The sequence below is a fragment of the Schistocerca gregaria genome, unplaced genomic scaffold (assembly GCF_023897955.1).
Source record: "Schistocerca gregaria isolate iqSchGreg1 unplaced genomic scaffold, iqSchGreg1.2 ptg000905l, whole genome shotgun sequence".
Lineage (NCBI taxonomy): Eukaryota > Metazoa > Arthropoda > Insecta > Orthoptera > Acrididae > Schistocerca > Schistocerca gregaria.
This window is the reverse complement of record NW_026062265.1, coordinates 1-10,000: the sequence shown is the minus strand read 5'-3', so window position 1 is coordinate 10,000 and position 10,000 is coordinate 1. Positions and strand designations below refer to the sequence as shown.

General features: G+C 59.4%; 1 pseudogene; it reads left to right on the top strand.

Moving 5' to 3' along the window:
- Nucleotides 1-2,491, top strand: part of LOC126324782 (large subunit ribosomal RNA) — a 2,992-nt pseudogene extending 501 nt beyond the window's left edge.
- The last annotated feature ends 7,509 nt before the right edge of the window (nucleotides 2,492-10,000 follow it).

The window sequence follows — 10,000 nt, the reverse complement described above, 5'->3', positions numbered from 1 at the left end:
GCAGATGGGGCCGGCCGCCCGCGCGGAGCAATCCGCGGCGGGGTCGTGTCCGGTTGCCTTTCCACTCGCCGCGGGGTGGGGCCGTTCCGGTGTGCGGTGGGCCGCACTTCTCCCCTAGTAGGACGTCGCGACCCGCTGGGTGCCGGCCTACGGCCCGGGTGCGCAGCCTGTCCTTCCGCGGGCCTCGGTTCGCGTCTGTTGGGCAGAGCCCCGGTGTCCTGGCTGGCTGCTCGGCGGTATATCTGGAGGAGTCGATTCGCCCCTTTGGGCGCTCGGGCTCCCGGCAAGCGCGCGCGGTTCTTCCCGGATGACGGACCTACCTGGCCCGGCCCCGGACCCGCGCCGCTGTTGGCTCGGGATGCTCTCGGGCGGAATAATCGCTCCCGTCAGCGGCGCTTCAGCTTTGGACAATTTCACGACCCGTCTTGAAACACGGACCAAGGAGTCTAACATGTGCGCGAGTCATTGGGCTGTACGAAACCTAAAGGCGTAATGAAAGTGAAGGTCTCGCCTTGCGCGGGCCGAGGGAGGATGGGGCTTCCCCGCCCTTCACGGGGCGGCGGCCTCCGCACTCCCGGGGCGTCTCGTCCTCATTGCGAGGTGAGGCGCACCTAGAGCGTACACGTTGGGACCCGAAAGATGGTGAACTATGCCTGGCCAGGACGAAGTCAGGGGAAACCCTGATGGAGGTCCGTAGCGATTCTGACGTGCAAATCGATCGTCGGAGCTGGGTATAGGGGCGAAAGACTAATCGAACCATCTAGTAGCTGGTTCCCTCCGAAGTTTCCCTCAGGATAGCTGGTGCTCGTACGAGTCTCATCCGGTAAAGCGAATGATTAGAGGCCTTGGGGCCGAAACGACCTCAACCTATTCTCAAACTTTAAATGGGTGAGATCTCCGGCTTGCTTGATATGCTGAAGCCGCGAGCAAACGACTCGGATCGGAGTGCCAAGTGGGCCACTTTTGGTAAGCAGAACTGGCGCTGTGGGATGAACCAAACGCCGAGTTAAGGCGCCCGAATCGACGCTCATGGGAAACCATGAAAGGCGTTGGTTGCTTAAGACAGCAGGACGGTGGCCATGGAAGTCGGAATCCGCTAAGGAGTGTGTAACAACTCACCTGCCGAAGCAACTAGCCCTGAAAATGGATGGCGCTGAAGCGTCGTGCCTATACTCGGCCGTCAGTCTGGCAGTCATGGCCGGTCCTCGCGGCCGGCCGCGAAGCCCTGACGAGTAGGAGGGTCGCGGCGGTGGGCGCAGAAGGGTCTGGGCGTGAGCCTGCCTGGAGCCGCCGTCGGTGCAGATCTTGGTGGTAGTAGCAAATACTCCAGCGAGGCCCTGGAGGGCTGACGCGGAGAAGGGTTTCGTGTGAACAGCCGTTGCACACGAGTCAGTCGATCCTAAGCCCTAGGAGAAATCCGATGTTGATGGGGGCCGTCATAGCATGATGCACTTTGTGCTGGCCCCCGTTGGGCGAAAGGGAATCCGGTTCCTATTCCGGAACCCGGCAGCGGAACCGATATAAGTCGGGCCCCTCTTTTAGAGATGCTCGTCGGGGTAACCCAAAAGGACCCGGAGACGCCGTCGGGAGATCGGGGAAGAGTTTTCTTTTCTGCATGAGCGTTCGAGTTCCCTGGAATCCTCTAGCAGGGAGATAGGGTTTGGAACGCGAAGAGCACCGCAGTTGCGGCGGTGTCCCGATCTTCCCCTCGGACCTTGAAAATCCGGGAGAGGGCCACGTGGAGGTGTCGCGCCGGTTCGTACCCATATCCGCAGCAGGTCTCCAAGGTGAAGAGCCTCTAGTCGATAGAATAATGTAGGTAAGGGAAGTCGGCAAATTGGATCCGTAACTTCGGGATAAGGATTGGCTCTGAGGATCGGGGCGTGTCGGGCTTGGTCGGGAAGTGGGTCAGCGCTAACGTGCCGGGCCTGGGCGAGGTGAGTGCCGTAGGGGTGCCGGTAAGTGCGGGCGTTTAGCGCGGGCGTGGTCTGCTCTCGCCGTTGGTTGGCCTCGTGCTGGCCGGCGGTGCAGGATGCGCGCGCCTGCGCGGCGTTCGCGCCCCGGTGCTTCAACCTGCGTGCAGGATCCGAGCTCGGTCCCGTGCCTTGGCCTCCCACGGATCTTCCTTGCTGCGAGGCCGCGTCCGCCTTAGCGTGCTCCTCCGGGGGCGCGCGGGTGCGCGGATTCTCTTCGGCCGCCATTCAACGATCAACTCAGAACTGGCACGGACTGGGGGAATCCGACTGTCTAATTAAAACAAAGCATTGCGATGGCCCTAGCGGGTGTTGACGCAATGTGATTTCTGCCCAGTGCTCTGAATGTCAACGTGAAGAAATTCAAGCAAGCGCGGGTAAACGGCGGGAGTAACTATGACTCTCTTAAGGTAGCCAAATGCCTCGTCATCTAATTAGTGACGCGCATGAATGGATTAACGAGATTCCCGCTGTCCCTATCTACTATCTTACGAAGGCCGTTATGCTGTCTAACCAGTGGTGGAGTCCACCTATACTGGTAGAAGACGGGCGGCTAAATGTCCGATCTCTCAACCTCCCCGTGGTGTAAGATGCGAGTAGCCGGGCAACCGGTGAAACTAATGAGAGAAGGGCGACTCCCGTGCAGGGCGCAAGCTCGGATGCGGTGGGACTGGGCAACTGGCCCCTCCAAACCGGGCTCTGCAGCCTTGCTCGCCGTGAGCGATAAGGTGTCGGACTCCGGTCTAGTATCCTTGCTCACTGGCGAATGGCACTTACAAGTTATAGCGGCGCTTGCTGTGCTTCGGCCCTTGGCCGGGGTGCGGCGGGCGCCGCTTTTACTAAGGCGGCGCTTGCTGTGCCTCGGCTTCGGCCGGGCTGCGGCGTGGTGCGGCTCCATGCGCTGGCGGCGTCTGCTGTGTCTTGGCTTCGGCTCGGATGCGGCGGGCGCCGCTTTTGCTGGGGCGGCGCCCGCTGCGCCCTGGCCCTGGCTGGGGTGCGGCGGGCGCCGCTTTTGCGTTAAAGTCATTTCACGCTCTCTGAGAGGATGTGTTTCCGTCTCTGCCTGTGCGCGCTACGGAACTCACTCCCCACAGCAGGAGCAAGGCGTTATCGCGGTTGACTTATCGGCCGTGGAATGCTGAGCTCCATGACACAAGTGCCACGGGAGGTATACTCCCCACAAGGAGACGTCTGCACGAGGCGGTTGGATCGAACATCGACCCTTTACGGCCGAGTGCGCGTCTCCCACTACTGCGAGCGCTTGTAGGTGTCGGACTCTTAAGTCTAGTATCCAAGCTCGTACGTAGTGCGTGCGCGTGCAGCGGAGTGTGTCGACGTGAGTTGGCGCGCTACTGCTGGACTTGTGCGCACGGCGGTGCGCTTCGCGCGGCTCGCTGGCGGCGGGTCCTGCTGTGGCCCCGGCCTCGCGCGTGAACGCCCGGCGCTAGCCGGGCGCGGTGCGGTTGGCCGGGGTAGTGGCGGGTCTTGGCTGCCGGTCGGGCTGTGCGCTTGCGCGCTGCCGTGTCGGCTGCGCTGCGCGGGGCCGGGTGCGGCCGGGCGATGCGCGCGCTGCTGGCTGGCGCTGGGCGGGCGGTCGGCCTCTGGCTGACAGCCCGCTCTCGCGGCTACGCTGGCGGCGGGCGCGGGCCCGGCTGCGCCCGGCTCCGCCGGCCGCGCCCGGACAACTTAGCGGCGCCGCCCGGCCACATGTAATGTTGGTTGTGGTTGGCGTGTGCGGTTGGCGCACAAAGCACAGTGGGGAGTAGGGCGGTCATCGTTCCTGCGGAAACCAAGGCTCTCACATTTGAGGGCCAAAGCGGAAGCAGGCCGATGTCCACGCGCGGGGAAGGGCGCTGACTGCGAAGCGCCCTCTGACTTTCAGAGGATGCAACGCGGGCGGCGACCCGGCCTCGCTCGGAGGATTCCTTGGTGTATAACTGCGGAGTGGAGGCCGGCATCGGCCTTCGCAACGTGGAAGTCACCGGGAGCTGCCCCCAGGAGGATGCTCCTGAGTGGTCTAAGACCACGACCACAGGGACGAAGGCTAATACAGCCGACGTACGGGCCTGGCAAACCCGGGGTGCCCGAGCCCGGTGCTGGCAAGCGCTACCAGCGCCGTCCGTAATCTGAGACACGTACTTCAACGACCGCTGTGAGGCGCGCAGTGGAACGTCGTGCGTGTTTCGGACCGGAGTCTTGGCTTAACCGCCTGGGCAAGAGAAGGACAATCTCTATAATCACCCCTCACCCTCTGCGTTAGCTGGCGGCTATGGGGCGCAAGGCTGTTGAGTTGTGAACAGTCGTGAGTCAGCCACCTCAGAGGACCGGCCGACCCTCTGTTGTATAAGGCTTACCCAGGTGGGCGGGGCAACGCCTGGGTGGACCACTTATATCCCTAGCTGATCGTGGGAACCACATGGCTTCTCTCAATCAACCTTGTCCCGACGGAACTGGTGGGCCGTCGCGGAGTCACAACACCAACCATTCAGGGGACGAGTCTGACACTCCGTGTCAAGACGAACTCCCAACACAAGGGCAGTCGGAGGCCCATAGGCCAGAAGACCATGACCCCGCGCTTAGCGAGCCAGAATTGGAGCTCCGTACACCTCGTGCACGGAGCGCTAAGACTGCAGCAAGCGAGACGCTGGCACGGACGCTTGCAGACGCGAGTGAAAGTGACAGTGAGAAAGAACGGAAGGCAAAAGTGAGGAAGCAGAAGAAACACCTGCGAAAACTGCTCCGGCAGAGATCGCTGAGTGCGGACGCTGTAACCGATCTGATGCCGCCACCCCGCCAGCCGGCGCCGAAAGCGGCACCTAAGGCGGGAGACAAGCCGAAACCGGCGCAGGTAGCCGGGCGCAAGCCCGGCGGCCCAGTCGGGGAAGGCGCAACGGGGAAGTCCGAACCGAAGGCGGAGACGAAGGCCTCGCGGCCAACGACACCGCCGGCGGGGAAGGCTGCGAGCGAGCCAAAGCTGGCGCAGGTAGCCGGGCAAAGACCCAGCGGCCCAGTCGGCACCGGCAAGCTCACCCAGACTCGCCCGGCGGGAGAGACGGCGGCCCCACGGCCGAAGTCTCAACTGCCGGAGACGGCGAAAAGTGTGCCGAAACCGGCGAAGGTAGCCGGGCAACTGCCCAGCGGCCCAGTCGGGGAAAGCGCCAGCAGTAGCCGCGCCTCTTCACCAATGTCGGGTGCCGAGAGACGCAAGTCCCGGACACGACGGAAGAAGCGGAAACCGAACAAGCAGCCGGACTCGGCGCAGGTAGCCGGACAACAGCCTGGCGGCCCAGTCGATGACGGCACGTCCCGATACAAGGCAAGCCCAAGCGATCTTGCGACCGTGAAGCTTATCGCGACGCGGCTCGAGGACGTCCTGAAGCTCGTGGACGACTCTCTAAAACCGGGACAACTGGTCGAGGAGGGAAATCTGGGGGACTTTAAGAGACAACTGAGAGCTAAGTTGTTTGATTGGGCCATGGCGCAGTCGGCCCTCACCGGAAGGGTGGAAGCCTTGGAGGAGGAGCTGGCGAGGACGAAGGCGGTGCCCACGGCGCCACCCAAGACCTTTGCACAAGTTGCCGCCGCTCCACCCATACCAGAACGGAAAACGCAGGCGATGATAACCAAAGCCCTGACTGAGAAGGCAACGCTCTTCATCAAGTCCAAGGGCAATGAAACTGGCGCAGAAGTGAGAAAGAAATTCACCTCCCTGGTCAAGCCTGAGGTTGAAGGTGTGAAGTTCTCACGGGTCGCCACAAACGGCCCGACGCTCATCGTAGATGTGGCGTCTGAGACTGATCGCCAGAAGCTTCTAGCTAACAACAAACTGACAGAAGCACTCAAGTGCGAACTGCCGAAAAAGCTCAATCCGCAGATAATCATATATCATGTACCATGTGTCATGAAGAATGAAGCTGTGGTTGAGCTAACTCGAAAGCAAAACGACCTTGGAGGACTTTCCGAAACACAGTTTCGCCAGGAGTTTAAGCCGAAGTTCCGGACTGGGCCAAGGGGCAGACAAACATCACATCTCGTGGTGGAAGTAAGCCCCAGACTCAGAGTCGCGATTCTGAGGCAGAAGCGACTGTACATGGGCTTTGAGTCCATGCCGGTTGACGACTACCTGGACTTAGTCGTTTGCACGCGGTGCCAGGATGTGAACCACTCGGTAAGGTTCTGCAAGCAGGACCCGAGTATAATAACATGTGGGCACTGTGGCGAGAACGGCCACATGAGGAAGGACTGTAGAAAAGCGGGGGACCGAGCGGTCTGTATCCCGTGCAAAAAGCGTAATCGCACATGCGAAACGCCAGGCAAAGAGTGTGCCTACTACAGGATTCTCACTCAACGCAAAATCCAGCGGACAGACTATGGGAGACAAGACCTCTCGTCAACCGTCTCCATTCCGGCCGCTACCTCTCCTGTCCCCGACCGGACTGTGAAAAATCACAATGCCAATGTCGGTTAAGATAGGACAGCTGAACTGCGCGCGAACGCAAGCGGTGATGCAGGAGGTACGACGCCGAGCGGAGGAGGAGTCTCTAGACATATTATGTCTGCAAGAGCCCTACTCTAGGGACGGAAAGATCCGATATATGCCGACAACAGCTCAGATCCTGGCTGGGGGAGAGCATCCTATGGCAGCAATTGTTGTGCTAAATCGTTCCTTCAGAGCAGTCAAAGTGGCGCACCTAAGCAACAGATGCATGGTGTTAGCTGAGATAAATACTGGCGATTTCACCTTTTTCGTGCTAAATATGTACTTTCAGTACAGGCACAGAGAAAGACCGTATATCGACCAGTTAAAAGAGGCGGTTGGGTTCTACCGCAATGACTTGCTGATTTGCACAATGGACGCAAATGCCATGTCACCCCTATGGCACAGTGACATCACGCCTCTTGGTGCTCGACGCGCCGCCAGGCGAGGTGAGAGACTCGCTGAAGCAATTCACGAGCTCAGACTAGAAGTGCTGAACCGACCAAACTTCCCACCAACTTTCGAAGGCCGCCGTGGAGCGACCTCGAATATCGATGTGACACTGAAGAGTGCACACGAGCATCTCCGTGCGGAGAACTGGAAGGTATGGCGGGGAATGACACTAAGTGACCACAATCTGATCACATTCACCGTAGCCTATGATGGGGAGCCTCCTCCTGAAGACCAGGTGAACGGCACCGTCAAGTACAACTGGCGAAAGGCTAATTGGGATCGACTAAGAGGTAATCTAGTGATACCGAATTGGCCAATGGATCGCGTTGTGGACGTGGACAAAGCTGCAGAAGATCTGACGGCGGCCATACAGACAGCAGCAACAGGCGCAGTCCCGTTGGCCCACACAGGGAAAATGCCTAAGGCACCTTGGAACCCTGAGCTGCAGCGTCTCCGACGCGAATGCAGAAGAGCGCGGCGGCATTACCAGCGCAGCGTAGGCGATCACATTCGTGAGGCCACGCTTGCGCGGTACAGGCGGGCCAAAGCCGTGTTTAAGCGGGCACTGCACACAGTACGGACTGAGAGTTGGCAGTCTTTTGTTCGTGACAGTCTGGCGGCTGACCCCTGGGGTACACCGTACAAGATTGCCGTGTCAAAAGTTTGGTCACCGACGGTCCTGTCGACCCTAAGGAAGATCGATGGCAGTCACACCAAGGACTGGCAAGAGTCAGCTGAGCTCCTCATGAGTACCTTATTGCCCGACGATAGTAGCGAAGATGAGGACGAGGAACAGGGGAATTTGAGGCGACAACTCCATGAGCTGTATGCCGATGAGACGCCTGTTGCTCCGTTCACTGAACGTGAAGTTACCGCCGCAATTCTTGAATTGCGCCGTAAAAAGGCGACGGGCCATGATGGACTCGCTGCCGAGGTTCTCCAAGCCCTGTGCGCGGAGATCTGCCCTTACCTGACTAACCTCTACAATGAGTGCTTACGTCAGGGACGGGTACCAGAATCGTGGAAGTTGGCCGAAGTGGTCATTCTGATAAAGGGTGAGGACAAGGATCCGGAAGTGCCGAAATCATACCGACCCATCTGTCTCTTGAACTCCATGGCTAAGCTCCAGGAGAAGCTCCTATGCCTTCGGCTAGAGCAACACCGGGAACTTAGGGGACGCAGTCCCGACCAATATGGATTCAGGAGGGGTCTGTGTACAGAAGATGCTATAAACAAGGCAATGTTGTTGGTGGACACATCTACAGCCAAGTACGTTGCGGGGATAATGGTTGACATCGCTGGGGCTTTCGACAACCTATGGTGGCCGGCACTGTTCGACAGCCTAAGGAAGTTGGAATGTCCTGGGCCCCTGTACCGGTGCCTGCTAGACTACTGCCGTAACCGGCGGGCGGTTTTGCGGTGCCCGGGGCGGGCGGTTGAGAAGTCGATCACCAAGGGATGCCCACAGGGCTCGGTCTGCGGTCCCATATTCTGGGATGTAGGCCTCGAGCCTGTGTTGGCGGAACTAGGAGAACTGCGACAAGTGCGAGGCGTAGTAGCGTACGCCGATGACATCCTTCTAGTGATAGAAGGTGACTCTCGGGCAATGTTGGAAGTAAACTGCAACGCAGCGCTCAACGCCCTGCAGCAGTGGTGCCACAAAGTGAAGCTGAAGCTGTCTGCTGAGAAGACTGTGTATATCTTGCTGCGCGGCCGTTTGGCACGTGACCCTGTACTCCGAATTGCTGGCGGTGCCAACGATGGAGCTATCAGGCGAACACGCATGGCGAGGTATCTGGGAATCCACCTCGATGAGTCCAGACTGTTCTCTGCGCATATCGAGATCGTATGTCGCAAAAGCCAGGCCCTCTTCCACAAGATAGCCAGTATTGCAAACAAGCAATACCATCTGCCATTGCAGACATTAAGGCTATATCACTCGAGCATTCTCGTGGCCATCACGGCTTACGGGTCGAGTGTCTGGGCTCATAGGCTGAGACAGAGAAAACCTGCGGCGGCGATGAGGAGGCTGCAGCGCCAAGCGCTGTTGCGCCTCACTGGAGCATACAGCACGACTTCCGCCGATGCGCTACTAGTCATCACAGCAATCCCCCCACTTGACCTGCTGGTCAGGGAAAGGGGTGCGCTGTATTGGCTCCGGAAGGGAAATCCGGATGGGGTCAATAACATCTTAGGCCGACCGGCAGACAGCGCTGCTGAAGTCCGGAACTGGCTCTTTGACGAGTGGCAGCAGAGGTGGGACGCGCTCCGCACAAGCAGGCGCGTGCACCATTTTTTCCCCAACGTGAGAGAGCGGATGAGACTTCGGTTTCTGAAACCCTCACGGGGATTGGTGCATTTCTTGACAGGACATGGGCCCTTTTCCACCTACTTGTGTAGGACTGGCAAAAGAGAAACCACAGACTGTGACTGTGGCGAGGAAGGAACCCCGGAGCACACTCTGTGGGACTGTCCACAATTTGCTGAAGTACGGGAACAACTGCCCCCTAACAGAGATGTTAGAGCGCTACTCCGGAGCAGAGAGCACTGGAGGGCGCTCAACACTCTTGCGTCTGCAATATCCGCACAGGCTCTGGATCAATATTTGCAGCGGAGGGCTTTGGAACTCGTGAGGGAAAGAGCAGGAATGCTCCATGACCCCGACACGACTCCGGAGACCAGCAGCAATGATTCAGATGACGACTCATGGGCTGACGATGACTAAGTAGCGACAGACTCTAGGCCAAGAACCCGGAAATTCCGGGCTCGACGATGGGCAAGGCCTGGCTAGCCCGAGCCGAGTGCTGTGGACCCTGCTACCCGCAGGAGAAACGTGCGCCGGCTGATTGCCCATTGTAAGCGGATGCTACGGCGGCACCACCTCCACGCGGTTCCCCGTGGGCACTGGACGGCAGGTCGCGAGACCTGAAGCCCGGTGGCAAAGAGTGCTCCTCTGTGGATATAGAGGGTCCGTTCCCCCGCACAATGGTGACGGTGTGGGGGTAGTTTTTCCAAGACCGCTTCCTGCGGTGGCGACGCTGGGGTAGAGTCGACCACTCGCCCATTGTGGAAGGTAAACATTCTGCTGTTCATCAGT